The following is a 16,433-nucleotide window of genomic DNA, read 5'->3' on the forward strand; positions in this document are numbered from 1 at the left end:
AAATTAAAAAAATTAAAAAAAAATTAAAAAAAATTAAAAAAATTAAAAAAATTAAAAAAAAAACAGGAGCTGACACGTGGCATGTACTGTTCAAAAACGTTAACTATTTAAATACCGTTAGTGAAAAGGACCAAATTGACCACAATTTGACGAAAATGAGGACCTAATTGAACATAAAACAAAAATAGGGACCAAATTGAATAAAATCAACAAAAATAGGGACCAAATCCAAATATATATTTAAGCCAAAAATAAAATAACAAGCCCCTAGAAAAGTTCTAAATAATAACAATATTAATTATTATAACAGTTGAATAATGTTATTTTACAAAAATAGATTTTAATAGAATTTGAATGCTTAATACAAATAATATTTGTAAGTATTCAATGGTATATGTAATTATATGTACACTTTTATAAAATTATGAGTTATTTTTACTCTTGAAAATGTCATTTATATTTTTGCAATGCACCGTTTTATTTTATAGTGGAGTTTAATATTTAATAATAAAAATAAATTTTATAATATATAAAAATTTGATTAACTTTATATATTATTACCGAACACACGTCCGTCGTGTTTGTGTGTTCGCATTTTTTATTTTCAAAAAAATTATATTAAAATCAATAACAAATATATAATTAATTTTTAAAATAGTTGTTAAATATAAAATTAAAAAAGAAATACGTAAAAAAATTAAAATAATGACAAAAAAGGTTTTTAGAATAATGGTTAACAATAAATTATTTATAAAATAATTAAGGGTAAAACTGGTATTATGAGATGTGAACACAAAAGAGAGAATTTTCTTTATATATTGTTATAGATATTTGAATTAAAACAATTATAATAATAAACAATAAAATATTATAAAAAAATTACATATATATTAATTTAAATTATTATTAATTTATTTTGAAAATGAATTGAATAAATAGATGATTTATACAAAAAGGCATTATATATTAATTATAATAAAAATTCAATATCTTCTTATAATAGATAATTAAACTTTTTAAATAAATTCAATAATTACTAATAACATACAAAATCACGTATAAACATTATTGTAATAACTAATGATGTTTAAATATGCATGATCGAGTAATTATATAGATAGTAAAAGATTTAAGAAGTTCACCTGTATTTATTTAATAAATAGTTCCAAATTTAGGGTTGAGAAAGATATAACAAATAAACATATTCTAACCTTGTGTTTGGAGAAACATTTCAACAATACTGAGAAATTGAAATGTATTATATTTAAATTATTTGTAGTTAAATTTCTTTCATTTTCTAAATAACTTATTTGAATAAAGAAATTAAAATACCTTATATTTCAATTTCTTGTTTGGATAAAATAATTGAATTTCTTATGAGATAAAATTTCATTTTAACAATATCTATTTTAGACTTAATTATATTTTGAGTTCATGATAAATTTGGAAATGGGCTCGACAACCCAAATGGATCGGGCCGACCCAACGACTCAGTCGGACCGGGAAACCCAAACAGACTAGGTTGGGTAGGCTCGACGATACAAACAAGCCAAATCAGCCTGACGGTCCATACGGGCCAATCATGCCCATCAAGTTCGTCGACCCAGGCCGACCCAACCTGTCTAGATCGTTGGCCTGACTTGGTCCCACTAGGTCGTCGGGCCAATCGGACCCATCTGGATTGTCGGGCCTATTTGTGTCATCGGGAACACCCGACAAGTTTGCATTGATGGGCCAGCCCGACCTGGCAAGGTCGTCGGGTCGGTTAGTATCGCCCGGTCAGACCAGTCGTGCTCGTCAAGGTCGTGGAGTTGGTCTGGTCGTTAGGCCTGCCCAACACGTCTCGGTCATCAAGCCCGCCTGACACCTCTAGGTTGTCTGCCTTGCCAAACTCATGTGGGTTATCGAATTTGTTGGCCCGTCTTGGTTGTCAGGTCGGTTCGACCCGTCTTTGTCTTCAAGTCCACCCAACTCGTCTAGGTCATCAATCCCATTTGGGTCATCGGGCCCTCCCGACCCGTTGATGTCGTTTGGCCAGCCTAGTCTGTGTGGGTCGTTGGGCTAGCTCGAGCAGTGTGGGTTGTCGGGCTTTACCAACCTGTTTGAGTTGTCAAGCTCGCTTGACCCGTATGTGTCATTAGGTCACCCCGGTCCATCAAGATCGTTGGGCCTGCCTGACCCGTCTGGGTCGTTGGGCTTGCTCGACCCGTTTGTGTCGTCAGGTTGGTCCGATTTGTCTGGATCGTCTGGCTAGCCCAGCCTGTCATGGTTGTCAGGTTTGCCTCGTCCATTTGGGGTGTAGTGAGAAGAATTTCAAATTCCACCTTTTTTTAGGGTATTTGAATTTCTTCTAATTTAGCTAATTGAAATACTTCAAAAAAATACATGCATTTTAAATGCTTTTTAATTTCTCTATCCAAACAAAGCATTTCATTACAAATAATTTCAAATTTTCTAAATAAATGAATCACCCTTTTGAATTGCCTCGTCCAAACACAATATAAAGGTACATTATTCACTTATGTAGTACTAAAAAACTGAAACTCCTCCTACTTAGACAACACTCGATCTCCTTTCATTTTTTTCTCTTTCCAAAGAACAAATATTTTGGGGAATTTACAAACTCCAAGATCCCTCTTTTCTGAAGAACCCATTTCTCTTTCGTCCTCCAATCTTCATTTTGTGCACCTTAGAGGCTTCAAATCCTCAAATCAACAAATGGGAGTTGTGTTCAAGCTAGTAGAAGCCATTATGTACATGTTCTTCTTCGTTACAACAGTGGTAGCTCCTCTCATTGATGCTTTAGGAAAAAAGTTTTTACCTTTTCAGAGGTCATTTCTTTTTTATTTTTGTATTTTGATTAATATGAATGCATGTATGTGATTTTGTTCTCTAAAATAAAATAAAAAAGTACAATTTATAAATCATTTCTCTACAGTTTCATTCTTCATCGTCTTGTTTATTCACACATGCCACTCAAGAATACAAAATGCAAACTTTTACATTTGACCACATACCACTTAGATTCTCTATCATTCTTCTTCTTGTTCTTGATCTTCATCCATAGGCTGCAAAAAATAAATAAACACAATAACCGGTTCTTACAATGATTGTACACTTGTAAAATGTAAAATTATTTACTCTATGAAGTCATTTTATGGGATGACGATTAGTGTTAACACCAAAGTTGTCATAGAAGATGTCAATTTCAATGTGATTAAGTGTAATTGTGTTAATCAAATTAGATAGGTTTTATCTTAACAGAAGTCGTGACATGCTTCTACTACTTCAGTTCGATGGTTAAAAGTCGTCCATGAACATTTCTTCACAACGAAGTTTTTGTAAGCACCTGACCTTGCATGTAATTATTTTAAAAACGAACCCATATGTGTAATTTTGAAATCAAATTGATCTTGTTTGGTAAACTCTATTATTATCTAGACTCTGCCATCAAATATTTCATAGAATGGGTGATAAAAGACAAACAAGTAAATTTTGTATATATTGCACCACATAGTGTATCTTGTTAAGCATAAATCAATTATGATTCACGGAGAACCTAGATTATAAAATAAACAAACCCTAGATCCATGCAATGAAACGATATAATGAAGCTGAGAATATTAAAAGAATAAGGAGACCTAAATCACAAATAAAGCTAATATGAATCGAGTCAAAAACTTTTCAAAAAGAAAGAGCATATTGAGAAGCACAATAGAGTGAGGATTGAACAAGTACAAAACCAATAAGTGCGGGTGCAAAAATCGCGTGGAACAAAGAATGAAATATCAAGTTCCGTCTATTTTGAGTGAATCAAAATATCAACTTACTTGACAAAAAGAAAATCTCAAATTTTATTTTATTTTTATTTTTTTAGTTTGTTTATTTTATTACAAGCACATATGCTATAAGTTACAATATAAAACTACACAATATATATATATATATATATATATATATATATATATATATATTATGATGCAACACACTCCAATAAAAGAATAAAACATTTAATTAATTAATAGAGCTAATAATAATAACTTGAGAATAAGCGCTTAAAATGCAAAAGATAAGTTTTACACACTAACCAAACTTAATGCATAATATAAAAGTGGATAAAAATATTTTGGCATAATTTTGATTTAAAATATAGGTTAAATTACCCTTTTGGTCTCTCTATTTGTCATGAAATTTCATTTTGGTCCTCACGATTTTAGTTGTCTCAATTTGGTTCCCATTTTCTTAAAAATGACTCAATTTGGTCATCACCCTTAACTTTGACCAGACGGTGTTAAAGTCAATATCACATGTCAATTTTTGTTTTTTTTATTTGTTTTTTGAATTTTTTGAATTTTTGACACGTGTCATTTCACCGTTGTGCCACGTGTCAAAGTGACTCAATTTAGTCCGTATATTTGTTTTCAGTTTCAATTTAGTCTCAATTTTTGTAAAAATGAAGCAATATTGTCCCTCCTTAAATTAAAACTCAATTTAATCTTTGTATACAACTTATGATGATATTCTTAATAAACTTGACATTTTTATTAAATATTTATAGAAATATTTTTAAATAATTTTTTTTTTAGTTTTATTATTAAACAAAGTTAAACCCCAAACTTAATTTCAAAAATTAACAATTTTGTCATCACATATAAAGGCATCAAGTGTATCATATTATACAAACTTGGTAAAGATTAAAAATCAAATAACTTGTCACACATAAATTTAGGAACTAAATTTCCAGTTCAAAACAAAATCAAGGTTTAATGTTTTGTGTAGAATTTAAAGTTAATTTAAAATATCACCATAAATATTGCCATAAAATTTATAAAATAGTACATTTAGTGTCAATTTGAGGAAGGACAATATTGCTTCATTTTTACAAATATTGGGACTAAATTGAAACTAAAAACAAATATAGGGACCAAATTGAGTCACTTTGACACGTGGCAAAACTGTGAAGTGACACGTGTCAAAAAGAAAAAAATTAAAAAAAAATAAAAATATAAAAAAAATTCAAAAATTATAACAAATTCAAAAAACCAGAAATTGACACGTAGCGTTGACTTTAACACCGTCTGGTCAAAGTTAACAGTGAGGACCAAATTGAGCCATTTTTAAGAAAATGAAGACCAAATTGAGACAATGAAAAACGTAAGGACCAAAATGAAATTTTATGACAAATAAAGGGACAAAAGGGTAATTTAACCTAAAATATATTATAAAATCTTATAATGAAGTTAAATTAGACATATGGTCACATGCTCTCCATTATATTTAACTCCTGCAAAACTATGTTCTTATGCGTAAGAAAAATTATTTAAGTCATGCTTTTGTTGTTTATTGAATCAAAAAGTTTCTTATCAATTTTTTTTCCGGCTTTTCCTCTGTCTAGTGTTGGAAAGATGTGATGTTGTCACGGAGAGAAAATATTTAATACTTCATAGTAGATATGTCAAAATGGGTTTCAATCCGTGAGTCAATCCGGCTCACCACGGGTTCGAGTTGGGTTGGGTTGAGAAAAATTCAACTTTTTTGAAAGTGGGTTGAACTCAACCCGGCTCATTTAACCCACGAGTTAAACGGATTCGAGCCAGGTTGAAGGTGGGTTGACTCACTTAACCCACCAACATTTTTTTACTATTTTTTTTTTAATTTTCTTTTAAATTTTTAATAATTATTTACTACTCCTATTATATTTGTTCACAATTTCCTATTTCTAAATGCTAGAATGTTGCTTAATTATAGAAGGTGGGTTGACTCACTTAACCCACCAACATTTTTTTACTATTTTTTTTTAATTTTCTTTTAAATTTTTTAATAATTATTTACTACTCCTATTATATTTGTTCACAATTTCCTATTTCTAAATGCTAGAATGTTGCTTAATTATATTTGAATAGTTTAAATATTTAATTAATTTGATTGTCAAATTATATATGTTGATACTTTAATCTTTAACTATAATCTTTATAGTAAATTACTCAAGTAACCGTCTTATAAACAATTTTTTTCTAAATTAGCATGAAAAAAATGTATAGTTTTTTATTTATATTTTGTTAAATAGCATGACAGAAAATTTGTAATATTAGTCATGCTTTCTTAGACTATATGGATACTTGCTTAGAAATAATTCTTCGTATATTGGTGGTGAGAATGATCAAAACATTGGTTTTTGATTTTATTATGATTTTTATTTAAATATTTGAATACTAATAAATAAATAAATAAATAATTTTTTTAGGTGGGTTGGTAAGCCAATCCACTTAACATACCAACCCGTGGTGAGTTAAGCCAGATTACAAAATTTATGGCTCATCATAAAATAAGTCGGGTTGAGTTCACTCATTTTCAACCCCCGGCTCGTGATGAGCCAAACCCTGACAGAAAAAAAATACTTAAGAACTCGATTTGAAAATCCATTTTCATAATATTTGGTACATTTTAAATTAAAAAAATACAAATAGTATGATTAAAATATCATGTCGATGCAAAATATATGGTAAGTGGCATAGGTTACCGAGTAAATCTGGAATCCATTGGGCAAACTCTCTCCCTTCAAAGTTGACTTGGAAACACTGTTTTCCCATCCCATCTCATCTCTGCGTTTGCAATTCAGAGAACTATGGCTGAATCATTTCTCTTCAGCATCGCAGAGTTACTCATAGCAAAGCTTGCTTCTCGTGCTTTTGAAGAAGCTTCTCGAGTGGTGGGTTTATAAGATGATCTTCAAGATCTTACAAACACTCTTTCTTTAGTCAAGGCTGTGCTGTTAGATGCTCAGCAAAAGCAGCAGCACAACCATCAGCTCCACGAATGGCTCACTCAACTCAAAACTGTCTTCTCCGATGCCGAAGATCTTCTGGACGAATTTGAGTGTCAAACACTGCGGAACAAAGTGGTCAAAGCACATGGGAACACCCAAGACAAGGTAAGTCACTTCTCCTCAAGTTCCAATCCACTTGTTTTTCGTTACAAAATGGCTCAACAAATTAAAGATATCAGTAACAGACTAGACAAGGTTGCAGCTGATAGGCATAAGTTTAGTCTTCAAATAATTGATGTTGACACACGTGTTGTTCATCGGAGAGATGTGACACACTCCCGTGTCAGTGATTCAGATGTGATAGGAAGAGAACAGGATAAAGAAAATATCATAGAGCTTTTGATGCAGCAGAATCTTAGTGATGACGATACACGTCTATCTATTATCCCCATTGTTGGGATTGGAGGCTTGGGAAAGACTACACTTGCAAAATTTGTTTTCAATGATTATAGAATCCAGGAGTACTTCCCATTGAAGATGTGGGTGTGTGTTTCTGATGACTTTGACGTCAAACAACTGATTATCAAAATCATCAATTCCGCTAACGATGCAACCTATGCTGATGCCCCTTCTCAGCAACCAAATTGGAACATGTTGGATCTGGAGCAACTGCAAAATCAACTGAAAAACAAACTTTCCGATCAAAAATTCTTACTCGTATTGGACGACGTATGGAACGAAAACCGTGTTAGATGGCTTGAGTTGCTAAGTTTAATCCAAGTAAGTGCAGCCGGAAGTAAAGTTGTAGTGACAACACGTAGTCATTCAATTGCTTCTATGATGGGCACTGTTCCCTCTCACATTTTAGATGGTCTTTCTGAGGAGGATTCATTGTCTCTGTTTGTCAAGTGGGCATTTAAAGAAGGAGAAGAGGAAAAACATCCTCACTTAGTAAATATCGGAAGAAGAATTGTGAAAAAATGCAGAGGGGTTCCGTTGGCGGTGAGAACATTAGGGAGTTTACTATTCTCAAAATTTGAAGCCTATGAATGGGAATATGTGAGTGACAATGAAATATGGAATTTACCTCAGGAAAATGATGACATTTTACCTGCTCTTAAATTGAGTTATGATCTCATGCCGTCCTATTTAAGGCAATGTTTTGCATTGTTTTCTCTTTACCCGAAGGATTATCAATTCATTAGCAATGAAATAACTTGGCTTTGGGGGGCACTTGGACTCATTGCGCTACCAAAAACGAATAGGACACTCCAAGATGTGGGCAATCAATATTTGCAAGAACTTCAGTCGAGATCCTTTCTGCAAGATTTTGAAAACTTTGTCACTTTTTATAATTTTAGAATACATGATTTGGTGCATGATCTCGCGCTATTTGTTGCGAGAGATGAGAGCCTACATGTGAATTCCAACATTCAAAATATTCCAGATAATGTTCGTCATCTGTCTTTTGCTGAAAGCAGTTTGTTTGGCAATTTAGTCATCAAAAAATCAGTAGCTGTGAGAACAATACGGTTTCCAAATGGTGCAGTAGCTGTCAACGGTGAAGCTTTGGTAAATACTTGTGTGTCAAAGTTCAAATGCTTGCGAGTTTTAGATTTACATGGTTCGACATTCGAGACTTTGCCCTGCACCATTGCTAAGCTGAAACATTTGAGATATTTGGACATTAGCCACAATCCCAACATTAAGAGACTCCCCGAGTCTATGTGCAAGCTCCAAAGTTTGCAAATATTGATGCTTAACGATTGCATGGAGCTAGAAGCATTGCCCAAAGGATTAAGAAAACTTATCTCTCTTCGTTGTCTGCAGTTTAGCACAAAGCAAATTGTTTTGCCTGTAAATGAGATCGCCAACTTGGGGTCACTTGAACAGTTGAGTATTGATTCATGCCATAATGTGGAGTCCATCTTTGGAGGGGTAAAATTCCCTGCTCTTAAAACATTATGCGTTAACAATTGTCAGAGTCTCAAGTCTTTGTCGCTGGATGGTAAGAATTTTCCTCAATTAGAAATATTTGTTGTTCATGCCTGCGATAATTTGGACTTGGAACTGGGGAAGGGCCACCATGAAGAAGAAAGCTCCAAGCTGAAGTTAAAAGTTGTTGTATTTTCAAGTTTATCACAGCTAGTGCCCTTGCCTGAATGGCTTCAGGAAGTTGTCACTTTACAATGCTTGATTTTTTTCAATTGCCCAAATATTGAAACATTTCCCGATTGGTTAACAACTCTCACTGATCTGAAAATACTTACTATAATAAATTGCCCAGAGTTGGTATCTCTCCCAGATAATATCCATCTCCTCACAGCCCTTGAAAGTTTGAAGATCGAAGATTGTGCTGATTTATGTAAAAAATATGAGCCCTATGTTGGAGAATTTTGGCCCAAAGTATCACACATAAAAAACATTTTCATTCAAGAACCAGAAGAAGAAGAAGAATCAGATGAAGAAGAAGATGTAGTTTGAAGTTCCTTATTGTCTTTATTTGTTCTTTTATTAAGGTGTTTTCCATAATGTTGATTTCTTTTTATGGTTTTCCATTTTATCTCATGAAAATTGTTGGGGCTTTTAGTTAAAGCATTTCAATTTAAAAGACCTACATGACTTGGTTGTGTAACAGTGCTAAGTTTTTTTTTTTTTCTTTTATCGCATTGCTTTATTGTTATACACAACTTCAGCATTTCATTTATATTTATAAATATAATAAAATATTTCAGTGTGCTTAAACCAATTAGATTCATTTATGGTAAAATCTGTCTTCATGTGAAAAAAAAAATTGAAAACAAATAAAATAGTCTGAATGTCCATCTTAGTGAGCATACATTACATACTTACAAACACATAATTATTTCTGCACCAGCTTATATACCTTTTCGCTCTTTGCCTCAAGTTTTATTAATTTCAAACACACACAACATATCGGACTTTTACCATCTCTAGTGAGCTAGCATAGCACGATCATGTAGGAAAAAAATAAATCAAAGTCAATTACAAAATGTTCAAAAACAGCAGTATCAATTATTGAAACAGATGAATAATATTATTATACACAAAAATATTTTAATAGAGTTTGAATGCTTAATACAAAGACTATTTTAAAATTATTCAATGGTACATGTAAGCTATGAACACTTTATAAAATTCTAAAAGTTATTTTTTATTTTCTTGAGAATGTCTCTAAACACAGAAGGAAAAAATAATTAAAATATTGATCAATTCATCTTTAAAGTTATCTTTTTTAAGTTTATTGCAAGATTAATTTTAAAAATTAATTATGTTCCTTGAGTTTATTTCTATCGAAGTGATATAAAAGTTGTTAAATCTTGCCACAACAAAAGTGAAGAAGAACACAATTATAATAATGTTCAGGTTCTTCTATTTATCGGAGAACACAATAATTTGTGTGTTATAAAAGTGAAAACAGCATCAAGATTAGATAAATTGATGTAAAATGTTCTTTTTACTTTGGTTTTGGTTAGATATGTCAAAATGGGTTTCAACCGTGATCCAACCTGACTCACCACGGATTCGAGCCGGATTGGGTTGAAAAAAATTTACTTTTTTCAAAAGTGGGTTGAATTCAACCTGGCTCACATAACCCACGAGTTAAACGGGTTCAAGCTGGATTAAGGGTGGGTTGACCCACTTAACCCACCAACATGTTTTTACAATTTTTTTTAATAATTATTTACTACTACTAATTATATATGTTCACAATTTCATATTTTAAAATGTTAGAATGTTGCAATAATATTTGAATAGTTTGAATGTTTAATTAATTTCATTGTCAAGTTATATATGTTGGTTAAAAAAATTAAAAAATAAAATAAAAATACCACAAAGTGATACGTGGCAGTCACTGTTCATAGTCGTAAATGATTTAAATCGTGTTAGCAAAAAATGACCTAACTGAACAAAATTGACGAAAATTATGATCTATTTAAGCAAAAAATACAAAATTAGAACCGATTTAGGACCAAAAAGGTATTTTAATCTATTGAAATAATAAGAAACGGGTATCATTTTTGCATAATTTTTAATCATTTTACATTAACAAAATTAACTCTTTAATTTTTAACCTAGTCCTCATTTTGATAATTTTTTCCAAGAAGCAATTGGGTTAAGCAAAACAAGAGTGAAATCCAACAAAGTGTGGAGGACAAGTAAAAACGAGAAATTCCAAAAGATCACCTACACCGAGTGCCACATGAATCACGTCCAACACCATAAGACCAGAGAGGAAATTCTCCATTGGATTTGGGTGCCACAAGCCTAGTGCTTAGTGTCACCTCTTAGTGTTGACTTGCGTTGAACGCTACTTCCCAGTTGGTGAATCATGTTGAGCGCCACTTGCATAAAGACTTCTTTTCTTGCCTTTGAGTGCATGTGCTCAATATGGAATGACTTAGGATGAGTGCATGTTGAACAAAGAATTGCATTTATGTTAAAGCATCTAATGTCGAGTGTTTAGCAATGGACACTACTTTTGTTGATGTGATACTTTTTTCTCCTTAGAGAGAGGGAGAGAGAGAGGGATTTTTTGAGTTTTGAAAAAGTGAAAAACACATTCTTTTGAAGACATTTAGGGTTGCTAAGGTTTCTTGGAAGGTTTCTTGTCTCCACTTTGGATCTCATCTTCTTCTATTGTTCATTTTTCTTTGTGTGCTCTTAATGATAATGAAAAGTTAAATAAAAATAGTAAGAAATAATCATGAGTGTTGCACGAGTTAAGATACTAATTCATTACATACTACAAACATATATATGATTATTTCTTCATCACCTTTTATACATTTTTGTTCGTTAGGGTTTTCCTTATTTCAATTTTCATAAAAGTTTTATTATCTACATAGCTTATCTTTTAAATTTTATTTCCATTGGCTAATGTATTTCAAATACATATAACATATTGAACTTTTTAAAGGAATTTGAATGCTTAATACTAAGATTTTTAAAAATATTTAATGGTATATGTAATTTTATGAACACTTTTATAAAATTCTAAAATTCGTTTTTTACTTGAAAATGTCCCTAAATACACGAGAAAAAATAACTAAAATAATTCAATTCTAAAGTTATCTTTCTAAGTTTACTGCACAATTAAATTTTGCGAAAATTAATTATATTCCTTGAGTAGTAGATACATCACTCCTTGTATATCTCCATTGAATTGGTATAAAAGTTGTACAACCCTGCGACAACAAAAGTGATGAGAATGGTCAGATGCAACACAATTTGTAATAATGTTCATGTTTTCTCTATTTAAAAGGAAAATACACTAGTAGAGTAAAACGATATTACATCGGACTTTTTAGACATATTACACTGATTTTATAATCGATGTTATATTAGATTATGTAATAAGTAGAAGACATATTAGAACGGTTGGTAAAACCGATGTAATACAGAAAATAGATATTACATTGGTTGTTCGTGAGAACCTATGTAATATCTTGTACTGTTTTTTTTTTTTCAAATACAATACCAATTTTTCTAGCTTCTAATCCAAAATTTGCAAATTTAAATAGATTCCAGAGCACACAATTGAAGTACTTGATGATATAAATCATGTGCACTAACATATTACAAACAATAACATCATTCTCTTCAACTTCAATTTCTTACTTCTGCAGGCTAAAATAGGTTCACTGTTCATCATAAACTATATAATACCACAATCCAAAAGTTTCACAAGCCAAAACCCTATTAAAGTTAGAAGCTAAATGAGAAAAAACAAGCAAAGAGCACCAATTATAGAAGTTTCTCCCTAGAAATAAAAACTTAAAGAAAAGGTAGTAATATTTCATAAAAAATGAAACTGAACAAAAGATATGAAATGTGTGAAGTCATCAAACCTCATCAATAGGGCACCAGCACTTCACCCCTGTGAACCTATTATAACCCAAAATGTGTGCAAGCTATATTTTAAACCCATTGAGAGCAAACAATCTAATTCATATATTCATAAGTGAACCCAATATTTAGAAGGCTTGATTAAAAATTGGTATCATCATTGCTTCACAAGTGCCTTCTACTTCATATATTCAGAAGCGATGGAGAGGAAACTCACTAAAAAAATAGTGTCATTGTGTATTCCCAACCCACCACGATCTCTTTCACGAAAAAATGGAAATCCACGCCCTCCTTCCTTTTCGCATTCTTGTTTAGCTTAACCTTCTCGCTATCACATAATCTGAAGCTAGGAAACATGGAAGAAGCAACAATCGATATTTGGGCTTTCCTAGAAACCCCTTCCATGATCTAGTGCTCTATTTTTTAGTGAACCAATCAACGAGAAAAGAATAAAGAAAGGGAAGTTAGGGTTACGTTGGCTTGAAACAAACCCTAGACCCCAACAAAAGCCACAAACATTGGAAAGCTTGTCGTCTTACACCACCACACTTCAACCCACAACACCTGAAGACAAAAAACCCTCTCGCTGGTGAAGGATGGGAAGAATGGCATCACTGGTGGTAGCTAGGAACGAAGTTAGAGATGCGCAGGTTGAGCGCAATGCAGTTGCGGCCTAGGGCTAGGGTTGAACGACGACAAATAGAGACCCAAAAATAGCTCTTGTTCGACATTTCAAATGGAGAACGGCGTTTAGAAGTGAACAAGGCACAGAACAATGGTGAATGTGTTGTGAACTAGGCGCGAGTGGGTGATGAACTGTTGAAGCCAGGCACGAGAGAAAAGAGGATTTGAACTGAAAGAGATGAAGGGAAAGACACGTTCTTTGAATAAAAACTTATATTACATCGATTATTTGCGCAACTGATGTTATATTGTTTCAAGTATTTACGAAACTGCCACCACATTATCTATTACATCGTTTTTTTGATAAATGATGTTATATGTTGTTTTTATATTCTCATTTTGCACTAGTGATAGTGATTTTTGTATATAAGGAGTGAAAACTTTGTTTAGCTCTTTACATATTTCAAAGCTCATAAAAGCATGCACAAGTGGGAAAAAAAATTATAAATGTTAGAGTATATGAGATGATTTAAAGAGAAGTTTTACTAGTCATATACTAATACAAAATAGAGCAAATATGTTACACCTTCTACGTTGGTTGGCCAAAAAATAAAAAAAATAGTATAAAGATTGTGCATGGAAGAGTTGCAATTTTGTTCAACTTTTCTACTTTGGTTACTGTACAAACTGTGAAATATCCTTTCTAATTCGGTTCTCATGATAGTCGACTTTGAATTTCTTTATAACATAATTAAATTCAATTTTTTCCTCATCTTTCTTCTTTGTGTTTTTTCTCTCTTGCATAATGTTTCATCTGCCCTCTTGTACAACATGGTTGATACTCCACTATTAGTGATTACAAATAAACCTATCGATGTGAGTATTGTCTGAAATCGTTCGTGTTTTGATAGAGTTCTTACATGACGAGATGCAAATATGTTTATGGGTAATATCTAAGTTTTTAAATTCAATGTGGGGATAAGTATGTGTAAATATTCGTCCCATCTTCATACTTGTTTGAATACTCATCCTCGTTCCCATTTAAATTATTAAAATATCTACAGTTTATTAGGTAACCTAAAATTGATATATATATATATATATATATATATATATATATATATATATATATATATATATATATATATCATTAGTGAAAAAAAGAAATCAATCATGACATATTATGGCAGGTGTAGTCCATCATATTATTACAACTTGTTTGATTAATTTATGATTATTTAACTAGTTTAAATTAAGTTGAGAAACTAATTTGAATTGAGGTCCAACGATCTTGCCAGACCTTTACTAAGCAATTGTAAGCAGTTGCAAAGGACCACAACATACTTCTGAACAAAATTCATTTTAACATGCAAAAGAATATCACTTTAATTTAAACAAATATAAACAAAGACTTGGGTTTGATTCTGGATAACTAATCAAAAGGTGAAGATAATGTCATCAACCTAACAAAAAATAATAAGCAAAGATCCGTTGTCGTCTAGCGGTTAGGATATTTGGTTTTCACCCAGGAGACCCGGGTTCGATTCCCGGCAACGGAAAATTAATTTTATATTAGATTATTTAGATTAAATATAAGAATAAATAGAAAAATATAAACTAACATTTTTAAGAAAACAATTGTTGTCCAGCGGTTAGGATAGATCGGGTTCAATTCCCGGCAATGGAAAATTGATTTTATACTAGGTTATTTATCTTAAATATAAGAATAAATAGGAAATAACAAAATGTGTAATGCAAAAATTAAACTTGAAAGCTCAAATTAAAATAAACAAAACATGGGTGCAACTGTGAAAAGGGAAGTGCCAAGAGGGAAAAATAGTCCAGCCCATTGGTAAGTGTTTATTGGTACAAGTATACAATGTAGGGTGCAAAGAGTATGAAACGTGCCCAGTCCATTAGCAAAAAAAACAATAAAGCAAGCAAAATATAAGCGGAAGGGTGTAAAATAAGGAGTGCAGAAAATACTTCTCAGCCCAATGACAAATAACTAAAATGGGGTGCAGGGAGTATGACCATAATAATCTTATCTACTTTGTATTGTGGATGTCGACATCCATATTAATGTTGAAACGAATGTCATTTTTTTTTTATTTTTTTTTTCTTTGATTCTTGATCTATTTAATGTATTAACCATATTATAACATGTATAAACATTAATATAGTAGTTGGTTAATTTATTTTGAATCATATGAAACTTCTTTAATTTTAAAAAATTTAAAATGATTTTTATGAAATTGATTTAAAATGATTTTCATGACTACCCATGCATAGTTCCATTAAATAATATATCTGTGACAACAAAATCTAACACCAATTTGTGAGTTTGCTTCCATCATGACCGAATTGCTATAGAATAACAATGGCAAGTCCTATATCATTTAGACCTCTTGAAATTGCCACCTCATAATCCATATCATGCAAAACCAAATTGTTAGGAAACATGCACATGATTCTAGAAAAACTTGGGCTAAAAAAATATCCATACCAAATTCACAACTTTGGAATAAATTAAACAACGACTTGTATTGAAGAAAAAAATTTAAAATAAAGTACATGAATAAAAACACAACACCATTTATATTAATCTGTATACAGTTTTCCGAAATTAAAAATTAAAATTCAGAGTAGGATTGGCAAATTTTATGCACATGAATTTAACAGGAACAAAAATATAAAAAAAATACTAGGAGAGGTCTCCATTCTTGAGAAATAACTTCACTTAAATATTTTTAGGATTGCCTTCTTGACTTTGTGAAATAAAAGATAAGAAGGCAAAAAAATTCACGGGCTGTTTCATTGTAATTATTGTTGAGATGCAATTACACTTATAGCCTCATGAATCATGATATTAACAAAGCAAACCAAAATATCACACATTTGTTACACACGCAAACACCTAATCAATTTTAACGATAAAAAAATTCTTAATCACTATAATGAGTAATTTAAATATCAATTTATATAATGTAAAATTTTTACTCACATTTAAATTATATTCCGCTTCTCGACTTTAGTGATCCCAGAGTTTTTTGTTTAGAGCCATCTTAGTTCTTCCCTAACTACCATTTTGTCTTGTTTTTTCTTGAAGAGTGTCTAATTCACACACAACCAAGTATGTAAGTTTTTCAGATTTAACCACTTTGATTTCAAA

General features: G+C 31.4%; 1 non-coding gene and 1 pseudogene across 1 annotated transcript; both read left to right on the forward strand.

Annotated features, from left to right (window-relative positions):
- The first annotated feature begins 6,516 nt into the window (after window positions 1–6,516).
- LOC114194705 lies at window positions 6,517–9,445 on the forward strand (annotated as a pseudogene).
- A 5,303-nt stretch (window positions 9,446–14,748) lies between these two features.
- On the forward strand, window positions 14,749–14,820 carry TRNAE-UUC. Its single transcript has one exon. It is a non-coding gene; the product is annotated as a tRNA-Glu (tRNA).
- Window positions 14,821–16,433: the final 1,613 nt, after the last annotated feature.

Source organism: Vigna unguiculata, chromosome 1, assembly GCF_004118075.2.
Source record: "Vigna unguiculata cultivar IT97K-499-35 chromosome 1, ASM411807v1, whole genome shotgun sequence".
Classification (NCBI taxonomy): Eukaryota; Viridiplantae; Streptophyta; class Magnoliopsida; order Fabales; family Fabaceae; genus Vigna; species Vigna unguiculata.